Raw genomic sequence first — 14267 nt, forward strand, 5'->3', positions numbered from 1 at the left:
CCCCAACTCAGCATCCTGCCCAGCACTGCTTGGGTGCCAGGCACCCCTCCGAGTCTGGAAGGGCCTCTCTCCCTTCTCACAGTAATACTTCTTTTCTTTTCTTTTCTTTTCTTTTCTTTTCTTTTCTTTTCTTTTCTTTTCTTTTCTTTTCTTTTCTTTTCTTTTCTTTTCTTTTCTTTTAACAGGCAGAGTTATTGAGAGAGAGAGAGAGACAGAGAGAAAGGTCTTCCCTCTGCTGGCTCAGCCCCAAATGGCCGCTAATGCCAGTGCACTGCGCCGATCCGCAGCCAGGAAACCAGGTGCTTCTCCTGGTCTCCCATGCGGGTGCAGGGCCCAAGCACCTGGGCCATCCTCCACTGCACTCCCGGGCCACAGCAGAGAGCTGTACTGGAAGAGGAGCACCCGGGACAGAATCCGGCGCCCCAACCGGGACTAGAACCCGGTGTGCCGGCGCCACAGGCAGAGGATTAGCCTAGTGAGCAGTGGCACCAGCCAATATTTTTAACTTTTATTTAAAAATAAAGCAGGTAGGGATTCTCAAAGAAATCAATAGTATTGCAATAGCTATCCAAATATCTTTCATAAAAGAAACTCATGCTGTAGAAATGCCAGTCTACTTCAAAAAATTTATGGAAAAAATGCAATTAAAAGAAATGTTTATTTTTGGTGCAAGAAATTCTTGAAATCCACATGTGGCTTTTTTTTTTTTTTTTTTTTTTTGACAGGCAGAGTGGACAGTGAGAGAGAGAGAGACAGAGAGAAAGGTCTTCCTTTGCCGTTGGTTCACTCTCCAATGGCCGCCGCGGCCGGCGCGCTGCGGCAGGCGCACCGCGCTGATCCGATGGCAGGAGCCAGGAGCCAGGTGCTTTTCCTGGTCTCCCATGGGGTGCAGGGCCCAAGCACCTGGGCCATCCTCCACTGCACTCCCTGGCCACAGCAGAGAGCTGGCCTGGAAGAGGGGCAACCGGGACAGAATCCGGCGCCCCGACCGGGACTAGAACCCGGTGTGCCGGCGCCGCAAGGCGGAGGATTAGCCTAGTGAGCCGCGGCGCCGGCTATGTGGCTTTTTTTTTTCATCATGCACATTTTCCAGGAGCTTTGTGAAGATCTTTTGGGTGCATGGATTTCCAACCTTTTTTTTTTTTGCACCACAATAAATTTATCTTTTAGCTCCATTTCCCATGAATTGGTTTAAAGTGCCTTCATAAATATGCCTCTTAGCAAGATCTGGAAGCAGGAGAAAGAGCTGCCACCGGCTCCGAATGCCCATGGCAGGCAGGGCCGCCCGGGGGAGCCGGAGCGTGCATGAAAACACCCGTGATTCCCCTCCCCCGAGGAAAAACAAAAGCCGCCGCGTGCGTTTGCCACACTCTGCGCTCTGCTGGGAGGAAACGCTCAATTTCCGGCAGAGGATAGGGAAGAGGGACGTCATTGTTTTCTCTTCCAAGTTCACAGACCTGGGGCAAGCTCCCTGCCTGGGAGGAAGCTTGGTGGTCAGGCGGGCTCAGTCGGTCGCCTTGGAGGTGTGCGTACTCTCGCTGTCAGGCCACCAACTCGGGATGCCGCTTTTTAAAGCCCATCCAACGTAGTGGGCGGAAAATGAACTAAAGTCCTTAGGATGCCTTGGGCAATGCCCTGACACTGGCAGCCAACTCACGGGGCGCTTCCCACAGTGCCTGGCGCTGTCTTCCAAGGGGCACAGTCCCTGCGAGCCAGCCATCAACAGCAGGAAGACACTGAACCTCAGCAGGTGGGCGCCACACCCAGGTGTCTCAGCAGGCACTGGGAGTGCTGGGCTTTGAACCCTGGCCCTCACTGGCGGGCTGTGCCCCTCCCACTGCACATGCCCTCCCTGAATGTGCGCCACTCACTGCTGAGGTCCCGCCGTCCAGCCAGAGGGGGTCAGGCTGCCCACCCTTCCTTCTAAGCCTCACATAAATGCAATCTCCCCGTTGCCACTGTCGCTGTACTCATCAGTTTCACTTTGCTAAGGTTTCCTTCACCCAAGGTCAACTAAGGTGCAAAACTCTTGGGTGGAAAATTCCAGAAGTAGGCAACTTGTGAGTTTTAACTGGGTGTTTTCCTTTTACTGTCCCACCCCATCCCGTAGGAATGTCAATCATCCCGAGGCGTCCTCCTTGAATTCTCTACCTTCCTGCGAGCAGGGTAGCACACCACCTGCGGGTCACAGGGCCACCACCAACACCTGCTTGAATGGAGGAGGAAGAAACGCAGAGGCTCAGGGGAGCCCTAGTGGAGACTCTGGGGAGGGGGCAGACACGGAGCCAGGGCACCACGCTGGGAGGGCCCCCTTGTCCTCCCAGAGTGGCCGGATGTCTCCCCACCCCCACCACCATGGACAGGTGCCCTGCCCATTGTGGCCATTTGGGGAGTGAGCCAGCGGATGGAAGACCTCTCTCTCTCTCTCTCACTCTCTCTCTCTCTCTCTCTCTCTCTCTGCCTCTACCTCTGCCTCTCTGCAACTCTGCCTTTCAAATAAATAAATAAATCCTAAAACAAAATTATGGCCATAAGAGTTGAGAATAAGAACAAGAAAACAACAGATCAACACAAAAACAGCAGAGCAATTTTCATATTAAATAAAACATAATTTGGGGCCGGTGCTGTGGTGTAGTGGGTAAAGCCACTGCCTGCAGGGCTGGCATCCCATATGGGCGCCAGTTCGTGTCCGGCTGTTTGATTTCAGACCCAGCTGCCTGCTATTGGCCTGGGAAGATGGCCCAAGTTGTTTGGCCCCTACAATCCATGTGGGAGACCTGAGAGAACCTCCTGGCTCCTGGCTTTGGCCTGACCCAGCCCCAGCCATTGTGGCCATCTGGGGAGTGAACCAGCAGATAAAGGAGCACTCTCTTGCTCTCTCTCTCTCTTTCTCTCTCTCTCTCTCTCTCTGTGTGTGTGTGTGTCTCCATCTCTCTATAACTGTTTCAAATAAATAAATAAATAAACCTTTTCTAAAAAAACCACAAAATTTAAAGTGCAAGCTACAATAGAGGGAAAGATAATTAAAAAAAAACAAGAAGAAGCAAAGAGGACGTGGGTATTTAGCCCCGTGGTCAAGCTGCCCTCTGGCTCCAGCTTCCAGCCAGCACATGTCCTGGGAAGCAGTGGTGACAGCTGGGTGATTGGTTCCTGTCATCCATGTGGGAAGCCTGGGTTGACTTCCTGGCTCCTGGCTTTAGCCCCAGTCCAGTCCTGGCTGTTGCAAGTATTTGGGGGGGGGGGTAAACAGTGCATGTGATCTGTCTTTCTCTTGTCTCTCTGTCTCTTAAACACATAAGAAATACGTGAAGAAAATGCAATGATCACGCACATGTTGGCACCTAAAAATAGAGTCTCAAAATATATAAAGCAACCAGGGAAATAAACAATTTTAGCTGGGGAAGAATGTCAGACATCTATTTCTGAAACTGAAAGATCAAGTAGATAAAAATAAGCAGGAAGCAAGCAATTTTAACAGCCTTATAAATAAGGTCGTACTAATATATCTGTTCTCAACAAGGAAAGAATTCACAAGTGCTGTGACGTGTCGTTTCCTCCTGCATTTCATTGGCGGGAGCCTCCTTCGATGACCGTACAGGACTGCAAACAGACTGGGAAGTGTTGGGTTTCAGCCATGGGTCCCAGTTGACAGTTAACAGGCACTTTTATCTAAGGCAAAAAGGGGATAAAGTGTACAATAGAAATGAAGGAGCCTGGTTATTTCTAAGACAAACACAATGAACCTCTAGCAAGACTTATCTATGGGCAAAAGGGAAATAACATCTAAATAAACAAGGTATCATGACAAAATCAAGAGTTTCATGTTTTTCAAGACTTCACAAAGTTCTACATCAGGAGCTGGTGTTGTGGCACAGCCATGTACTTATTCAGCCATGGTTTGTGATACCAGCATCCCTTATCAGAGCACCGAGCCAAATCCTGGCAGCTCCACTTCCAATCCAGCTTCCTGGTGATGTGCCTGGGAAGGCAATGGAAGATGGCCCAAGTGCTTAGGTCCCTGTCACCCATGGGGGAGAACGTGATGGAGTTCCTGGCTCCTGGCTTTGTCCTAGCCCAGACCAAGTTGTTGCAGCTATTTGGGGAATGAACTAGCATATAAATCAACCTTCTCTCTCTCTCTCTCCCCTCCCTCTCTGTCACTCTGCTTTTCAAATAAAGAAAGAATTCTTTAAAAAATATGTGTCAATAAATTTAAAACCTCGAGGAAATGCACAAAAAATAATAAAGATATGAATTGTCAAAATTAGGGAAAAAAAGAAATAGACACTCTAAATGTACAATAGCCATCAAAAATGAAAAAGGTAATCAAAAATATTCTTCCTTTAAAAGTCCACTTTTGGATGGCCTTATAAGTTAGTTCTACCAAATTTTAGAGCAATAAACAATTCTTGCACAATTTTTACTGTGAAAAAATGTTGTCTAAAACTTGTTGTATTAATTTTAATAAGTTTATAGTGGGTAAAGGAAATGTAAGAAAAAATATTCATGTATGAATACACATACATGATGTCTAAGTAAAACATTAAAAAAGTTTTACTGACTGCTTTTTTTTTTTTTTTTTGACAGGCAGAGTGGACAGTGAGAGAGAGAGACAGAGAGAAAGGTCTTCCTTTGCCGTTGGTTCACCCTCCAATGGCCGCCGTGGCCGGCACGCAGCGACCAGCGCACCACGCTGATCCGATGGCAGGAGTCAGGTACTTCTCCTGGTCTCCCATGGGGTGCAGGGCCCAAGAACCTGGGACATCCTCCACTGCCCTCCCGGGCCACAGCAGACAGCTGGCCTGGAAGAGGGGCAACCGGGACAGAATCCAGCGCCCTGACCGGGACTAGAACCCGGTGTGCCGGCGCCGCAGGCAGAGGATTAGCCTATTGAGCCATGGCGCGGGCTACTGACTGCTTATTTTTAAAAATAACTAGCTATATCAACTATAGTTTATTCAGGGAATTCAAGAATGGTTTCAAATCAGAAAGCTTATTGAATAATCCATTACATTTTTGGGTCAAAGGAGAAAAATATATGACGATTTGAATACATGCAGAAAATATACTTAATACATTTCAATGTTTTTTGTTTTAAAAAATAAAAAAGTTCTTGATGTTGAAAAAGAAGAAGCAAAACTGTCATTACTTCCAGATTAAATGATTATCTCAATAGAAATCTCAACAGAATTAATATGCAATTATGAAAATTAATAAGGAAGCTAAGCCAGAAAACTAAGCACAAAGCAATAGCTTTGTTTTATGGCAATAAAAGTAAATTCAAAAACATATTCAAATATTAAACTACAATTCACAATAACACAAAGTACTCATTATCTAGAAATGTACTTAATGCAGAATGCACAAGTCATTTAGGAAGAGAGGTAACTCTCCAGCACTGGCCTTCAGGAAGACCCGAATAAAAGTAAGAAGCCCTCACTGGTCTACGAACAGCTTCATGTTATAAAGAGGACACTTGTCTTAATGTATTCGATATACTAAAATTCCAGATGAACCAGTAGGTGATTCATAGGCTGGATTTTAAACCTAGGAAGGAAAAATTGGAGCTCACAGATAACCAAGCAGATTGGAGATCGAAGGAGAGCTGCTGGTACGGGGGAGCTTGCCCCACCCTATGTGTGCACAGACTGAGTGACAGCAGTTAGTGAAGATGGTGATGGTGGTGATGATGATGGTGGAGATGATGGCGATGGTGGTGATGGTGATGGTGCTGATGATGGTGATGGTGATGATGCTGGAGATGATGGTGATGGTGGTGATGATGATGGTGATGATGATGACGATGATGGTGATGGTGATGATGGTGATGGTAATGATGATGGTGATGATGATGGTGATGATGGTGATGCTGATGATAGTAGTGATGATAGTGATGGTGGTGATGGTGATGATGCTGGAGATGATGGTGATGGTGGTAATGGTGATGATGATGATGATGACGATGATGGTGGAGATGATGCTGGAGGTGATGGTAGTGATGATGGTGATGATGATGGTGATGATGATGATGATGATGGTGATGGTGATGGTGGTGATGATGGTAGTGATGATGGTGATGGTGATGATAGTAGTGATGATGGTGATGGTGGTGATGGTGATGATGATGGTAGTGATGATGGTGGTGATGGTGGTGATGATGATGGTGAAGACGATGATGATGATAGTGATGATGGTGATGGTGCTGATGGTGATAGTGGTGATGATGATGGTGATGGTGGTGATGATGGTGAAGATGATAGTGATGATGATGATAGTGGTGATGATGATGGTAATGATGATGGTGGTGATGATGATGGTGATGATAATGATGATGATGATAGTGGTGATGATGATGGTAATGATGATGGTGGTGATGATGGTGATGATGATGGTGATGATGGTGATGGTGATGATGGTGATGATGGTGGTGATGGTGGTGAAGATGGTGAAGATGATAATGATGATGATGATGGTGATGATGATGGTAATGATGATGGTGATGATGGTGGTGATGGTGCTGATGTTGGTGGTGATGATGGTGCTGATGGTGCTGATGTTGGTGGTGATGATGGTGATGGTAGTGATGATGGTGATGATAATGGTGATGATGATGGTGATGGTGGTGATGATGATGGTGGAGATGATGATGATAGTGATGATGGTGATGATGATGGTGATGATGGTGCTGGAGATGATAATGGTGGTGAGGGTGATGATGGTGGTGATGGTGATGGTGATGATGATGGTGATGGTGATGGTAATGGTGATGGTGATGATGGTGATGATGGTGATGGTGCTGGTGATGATGGTGATGATGGCTCTAAAGAGGCAAATGTCTTTTCTGCTGCTCTTTATCCCTTCTTCCATCTCTAAGAGGCCATCTGGGATCATTTTCTGTCTTAAAACATACCTTTGTATATTTTAAACATATGTCTGTTGGTGACAAAGTTTCTCAGTTTTGGTTGCTACTTTTTTTTGAAAAAGCCTTTATTTTGTTTCTATTTGTAGTATAGCCATGCTGGAAATTTCTAGAACCAATCAAAAGCAATAATTTCCTTTACCATTTAAAGAATATTGATTTTCATTACTTTCTTTAAAGTGAGATATGAGCAGGGGAAGTCCAGGTTTTGTATACTCGGAAGATTAAAAAATTTAGGAGAGGTGATTTAAGAAAAAGACTAGAAAGCCATTCATGCAAAAATGTTCAAAAATGAATATTTATTTAGAATAAGAGAAGAAATCAGAGAACATTGCAAATTTATAAAAAAAAACTAATGAACATAAAATATGTTATTAATTCCCTGAAAAAATGGTATATTTTTGCCACCTAAAAATATGTGTTTATTTTATTTGAAAGGCAAAGAGACAGAGAGAGGAAGAGAGAGCGAGAAGTCTCCCATCCATTTATTCACTCCTCAACTGCCTACAACAGCCAAGGGTGGGCCAGACCAAACCAGGAGATGGGAATTCAATCCAGGTCTCCCTGGGGATGACAGGGACTCACCCACAGAAGTCATCACCTACAGCACCAGGGTGTGCATTAGCAAGAAACTGCAGGTGAGTGGAGCTAGACCTTGAACCCAGGCCCTCCAATATGCGACACAGGTATCCCAAGTGGCATCCTAACCGCTGGGCCAAATATCCATCCTCCCTATTCTTTGATGTCTCTTCACATTTTTATAAAGAAAGGGAATGCTTCTTCTGAAATGATGTAAATTTATTTTTTGTACTTATTGGTTATAAAAGTTTCTTTAGCATTACTCTTTATGATAATGCAGCAAAATAAAAAAATGTGTGTGCTCAGCGCAAAATTAGGAAAACTTACGTCAAGCTTTTTGCTCATTTGAGCTGTAATATTTGGAAAGAATTTTCCATAGATGAGCTTCTGGCTTGTGTGTATTTCAAATCTGTTGTTTGTTCGATTCTTGCTTTTTCTCCACTACTCACACATTTCCAGTTCTGGCCACTACAATACACATTCTGTAATAAACATGACTTTTGACCCTTGATGTCATAGCCCATCATGACAAGGGGCAGTAGAAGCTTGCTCCTGAAGACTCTTCCTATACTGAATGACACGGTAAAGGAGGCTCTTGGAAATGAAATTGAAAGATCAAAATTTTTGCACCAAAATAAATTTCTTTTAATTCCATTTTCCACACTCTTTGAAACACTCTTGTATTCATAGAAGTACCCAAGAAGCATGCAAATAGAACCCATTAAACTGAAACTAAATGAATCTCCCATTCAGCTTCACCTGTGCCTGGCTCCCAAATGTCCTAGAACTATTCTAATGCAACCCACAACAGTAGAAAGGCCAGAGAGGAATGGGGGTGGCGGGTGGTTTTCAGCAATTAGAGTTGAAATATCTATCTAGCAAGTTCTATAAAAACCTAGGACTCCTCAGAAGGGCCCCCTGAAAGTTAAGCTTCAGTGGTGCCACAAAATCCCATCTCTGGCAGTTTGCCCTTTTGTTCTTTTGAAGATAATTTTTCCCCTTTTCTGGTTGCCTATAATGTTCTTGTTTGTCTTTTATTGCCATCAGTTTGAGTCTTATGTGCCCAAATGTGATTTTCTTGGACCCAGTGTAGTGGCACAGTGGATTAAGCCTCTGCCTGCCATATTACCAACCCATGTGAGCACTGGTTTGAGTCCTGGCTGCTCCACTTCCAGTCCACTCCCTGCTAACCTGCCTGAGAAAGCAGGTGGTCCAAGTGTTTGGACCCCTGAGAAAACTGGATGGAGTTCCAGGCTTCTGCCTTCTACCCAGCCTAGTCCCAGCCATTGTGGGCCATTTGGAGAGTGAACCAGCAGATGGTTGTTCTCTCTCTCTCTCTCAAATAAATAATGTGATTTTTAATGTGATTTTCCATTTGTTCTTCCTGCTTAGAGTTTTTGGGACTTTTTGGGTGTGTGACTCCATGTTTTTGTTTGTTTCAGACAGTATTGAACCTTTAACTCTTGCAGTATTGTGTCTGCTTCATTCTCTGTATCCTCCCTCTCTGAAACCATAATTGTACCTCCCAATGGCTGTTATAACATTGTCTGTGTCTCATCCTTTTGTCTCCTCGGGCTTCACTCTAGATATTTTTTTTTCCTAAACTTCCTTCCAGGTTACCAATTCTCTCTTCAACTGTGTAGAATCTGCCATTTAACAATCTATTGAGTTGTTCACTTTTGTTATGGTCATTTTCAGTTCTAGAATTTTCATTCGGTTTAAATAAATCAGACCAATCCACTCACTGACTGATCCTTTTTTATAAATTCTAATTCTCTGTCAAATTCACAATCTTAACCTTTATTTCCTTGAACAGAGTAAGTATAGTTTTCCCAAAGTCTGTATTCTAGCAACTCCATTTCCTGGATCAACTATGGATCTCTTTGTTATCATCTGTTGTTTTTCTCATTTGAATGCGTGCACACATTCCTGTGTACCTTGTTGTCTTCTAGTGTACCTGGTTGCTATCTTTTAAGATTTTTAAGCATTTACATGCTTTATTTCAAAGGTGTGTGTGTGTGGGAGAGAGAGAGAGAGAGAGAGAGAGAGAGAGAGAATCTCCCATCCAATGCTTAATTCCCCAAGACCTGCAATGGCTGGATCTGTGCCAGGCTGAAGCCAGGAGCCCAGCACTTAACACCACAGGTCTCCCAAGTAGGTGGCAGGAACCCAAGTACTTGAGCCATCACCTGCTGCCTCCTAGAGTGCTAACCATAGCAGGAAGCTGGAGTCAGGAGCTGGAGTTGGGAACTGAACCCAGGCATTTAATTTGGGCTGCAGACTTTCCAAGCTGTCTTAACCATAGGCCAAACACCCTCCCATGTTGCTAGTTTTTAATGAGTCCCTGACATGGTGAAGTGATAATTATAGAAGCAAAATAATTGTAAGCCTAGGATAATGTTCTTTCCAATGGCTCATGTTGCCTCTGACAGTCTTCTGGATTGCCCTAGCAAAATTTCAACACCTAAAGACAATTTCTTTTTTTTTTTTTTTTTTACAGGCAGAGTGGACAGTGAGAGAGAGACAGAGAGAAAGATCTTCCTTTTGCCGTTGGTTCACCCTCCAATGGCAGCCGTGCTGCACTGATCCGATGGCAGGAGCCAGGTACTTATCCTGGTCTCCCATGGGGTGCAGGGCCCAAGCACTTGGGCCATCCTCCAGTGCACTCCCTGGCCACAGCAGAGAGCTGGCCTGGAAGAGGGGCAACCGGGACAGAATCCGGCGCCCCGACCGGGACTAGAACCCAGTATGCCGGCGCCGCATGGCAGAGGATTAGCCTAGTGAGCTGCGGCACCGGCCCCCCCCCCCTTTTTTTTTTTTTTTTGACAGGCAGAGTGGACAGTGAGAGAGACAGAGGTCTTCCTTTTCCGTTGGTTCACCCCTCAATGCACCGCGCTGATCCGAAGCCAGGAGCCAGGTGTTTCTCCTGGTCTCCCATGTGGGTGCAGGGCCCAAGCACTTGGGCCATCCTCCACTGCACTCCCGGGCCACAGCAGACAGCTGGACAGGAAGAGGAGTGACTGGGACAGAATCCGGCGCCCCGACCGGGACTAGAGCCCGGTATGCCAGCGCCGCAGGTGGAGGATTAGCCTAGTGAGCCGCGGCGCCGGCCATCAACACCTAAAGACAATTTCAAGGATTACGGTGAACTAATGCTGCACTTCAGTCCTTACGGAGGCCAGTTTGTCTCCGATCACCATCTGTCCCAGGAGGCAGCCCTGCAGACCCAGACACAAAGGGGAGGGTAACCAGGCAGTTCTGAATCCCAGCTCCTCAGGCTATCCTCGGCTTTCCTCTGGGGCTTAGAGTTGGCTCTGGGAGAAAAACTTCAGAAACTCCAGACTTCCTGGATTTCCTCTCCTGATGATGACCTGCTCCCTCCTCCTGGAAGCCCAGGACCCCAGAGCCCAGTGTGTTGCCATGTCCTACAATACTTGCAACAATGGTGGCACCTTCTGAGCGCTTCACAGAAATTAAAGACTGCAGGCAGACGCATTTCAGCAAACTCCAACCGGCTGATGAATACTCCAGCCTGATGATCTATAACAACACGGCTTGATCAAGTCATGGAACCCTTTTAACACAGAAATGCCATCTTCTCCTGGCCAGTCCTTCTCTGACCTACAGAAAAATAAGTAGAGGATTCTCAAAGACGCCCGGAGCTCGGAAGGCACTTCCCCGCCTCCGTGCTCTGCCCTGCTCCTCTCGTGCGCAATGCCCAGCCTCTGCTCGTCTGCCTCGTTAGAAGGGACTGTCCCGGAGTTTCTTCTACGAGGAGATCCCAGCCCACACACTTCCTCTCTCTCCTTGAGCTCCACCCCCACCTATCTGTAGCAGCTCTGCATATATGCGTTTAATTAATTCAGCTTTACCTCCAACCTGCAGAGGGTGGGAGAAGTGTCAGATTTATATGGTGGATGAATAACAAGGATTTTCCCAGGAGACCCCATCCCGGTGAAAGAGGGTAAGTGTAATTTTCAGCCGTGAGTAATTGTGCATAATATAATCCTAAATGATTTTTCTCCTGTAATTTCATTAGAGTTGAGAAATTTAATTAGATTTTGAATCACTCTGAAATAAAGTAGCAAAACACTGAGCGAGGGAGAGCAGTGGTTATTTTGTCCTTGGAGGCCACATTCCTGGTCTCAAATTGGCACGTCTTCATTAGGAGGAAGTTCGCAAAACTTCGTGATGCATTATTTTCTTCTAGAATGGACTCTGAATAGGTCTTTGGAGAGCATTAGAAGAGCACACAATTATTATACACACTCTTCTTGAGGTTTAAGATCAGCTGCCTCGCATATACTTAATAAAAATATGTCTCTGAAGTTGTTTAAGGAACTGTGGAGATAGGAAAGGCGTTCGAGAATGCCCGGTGCTGTTGCTGGATTATTAGCAACTACCTGTACGTTATGGTGCAGCACGGGGCTGTTTGCTTCTCTTTAATGATTATGTAAGGTTTATGGTTATTTTTATTGCTGCAACATATGAACTGTCATGGTGGCTGTAATTAGAGACAAGCTGAAGTGTTCCCGCTCCTGTCCGCTGGGGCTGGGGAGAATAAGACTTCCTTCTTATCAACTTTGCCTCTGTGCAAGAGTTGGCAAAAATAAAAGAGGGAATCAAACTGAGAGTGAGCAGTGCCTACCCCGAAATAGGTTATGGCCGAGAAAACCACAAGAAAAACATTTGAACTTGCGGCCCACGGCCTGCGAGGACACAGTCGTCTGTTGTCCCCCGAGATACGCACCTGTGTTTAATTCTCCAAGGGGCCACTGCGCTCTGCCCTTTATCAGAGACACGTGGTGGCTGCTTCTATACAGACGTCAGCTGGGCAGCCCAGGCTGGGGCTCCGGGTTGCCTGGCTCTCCGGGTTGCCTGGAGAGCTACAAAGGAGCTCAGAGCCTCCGGGAGCCATTGCAGGAGACCCTGGGCTGCAGAGAGGGAAAAAAAAAAAAAAAAAGATGGAAGCCCCAGGCGCTGGATGGGTTAGGTAATCCTCCCACATGGCTGGTCTGAGCAAGTCAGAGGGGTCGGGTGGGAAGCTGGTTATGGACTCAGGTGAGCAGAGAGTTCTGTGGCGGCCCATGGAGGATTTGTGTTGGGCAGGAGGCAAGGGGAGAAGGGTTCTGGAGAAAGGACAACGTGACAGGTGCTCCTGACGCACTGGGCTGCGGACGGGAGCCTGGGTGTGCAGGCGGCAGAGCCGTAGCTGTGTCCGCAAGGCCTGCCCAGAAGAAAGCACAGCAAGGGAGCCGCTCCCACCACACACACGTCACGTGGCCCGTCGGCTGCCTTCCTCCAGGAGCAGGCAAGTGTCAGAGTCCCCTTGGTTTCCGCTGAATGAACGAATCAGGAGACAGCCAAGAGAAGCCAAAGCTTAGGCTATAAAGTGGGATCTGACAAAGGCTCCACGCTGGTCCACAGAGAGCTGTTAGTAGTTTTTAACAGGACTTTTCCAGATGGGAACAGCCTTTTTTAAAGATATACTTATTTTTGTGAAAGCCAGAGAGAGAATCTTCCATCTGCTGGTTCACTCTCCAGATGGCCGCAACAGCTAGGGCTGGGCTTGGCTGGGCCAGTCTGGAGCCAAGAGCCTGGAGTTTCATTTGGGTCTCCCACAAGGGTGCAGGGACCTAAGCACTTGGGCCATCTTCTGCTGCTTTTCCCAGGCCATAGCAGGAAGCTGGCTTAGAAGCAGAGAAACCGGGACATGAACCTGCACCCATGTGAGATACCAGCATTCCAAGCAATGGCTTTAAACACTACGCCATAGCACCGGCCAGTGGGTACAGGCTTCAACGGGGGCACAACCTGTACTTCTGTGGGTCTTTCCTAACGCATAACCTCAAATAGGGAAATGAGCCCTAGGTATCAGCTTACCTATAATACACACACACACACACACACACACACACTATGGGATCCAGCACAAACAGCAACCTGATTTGTATACAGAGTTTATTACACCACATGATCTCAAAAATACTTGGGGACAAAAAGACAGCAATGAACTAGAGCAGTACGACACTAATGGCTGTGCCCGGGCCGAACGCCTGTGCAACAGTCAGTCTCCTCCTCCAGTTTCCCTGTGTGCCCCAAACTTTGATCCCAGCCACAGCCATGGCCCCTCTTCCGGGCCATCTCAGTCCCCACCTGGAGCTGCCACCTGCAGGTTGGGTCACACTGGCTCATAGGAGGGGGCTTTTCCAGAAGAAGTATTTCAGGGTTCCTTTTTTGGGACCTCTGCCCCCCAGAATCTTAAATCCAACCTCCCTGGCAAAGACTCAAATCATGGAGCTGAACCAAGCTCAGTGTATCCGTCCCTGGCTTTTGAGATCTTATTCCAAGTCACCAGGGCTCCGTTTGTGTCAGACGACTGCCTTAGGTCCCTGCCGGGGCCATTATCTTCCGCCGATCTGTATCTCACCGCCGATTCTGCCGGAACAGAGACCTCCCTCGCTTCCGGCTCTGAGCAGAGGGGAAGAGCTTGCTTTCTCCAGTGTCACCCGTCACCTGCCACGTGCCGCCTTTGTGGCATCAGGTGTGGGAGGGAATGTCCCTTGCTGTCATGAGCGCTAAGCCATGGGGTCCCCACCACGGCCGTCTTTGCACAGAGGAGCCGCGGACGGAGCAGGGTGCGCCTGGGGAGCTGAGGCACAGCGTGGAATGAGAGCATTTTAACGCTCTTGTTAAAGTGGGGGCAGGGGCGAGGATGAGGGAGGATGCGGGACTTGGGATCAACACCGGCCAGGAGAGCTGGGCTCGT

This window comes from Oryctolagus cuniculus, chromosome 15 (assembly GCF_964237555.1).
Source record: "Oryctolagus cuniculus chromosome 15, mOryCun1.1, whole genome shotgun sequence".
Classification (NCBI taxonomy): Eukaryota; Metazoa; Chordata; class Mammalia; order Lagomorpha; family Leporidae; genus Oryctolagus; species Oryctolagus cuniculus.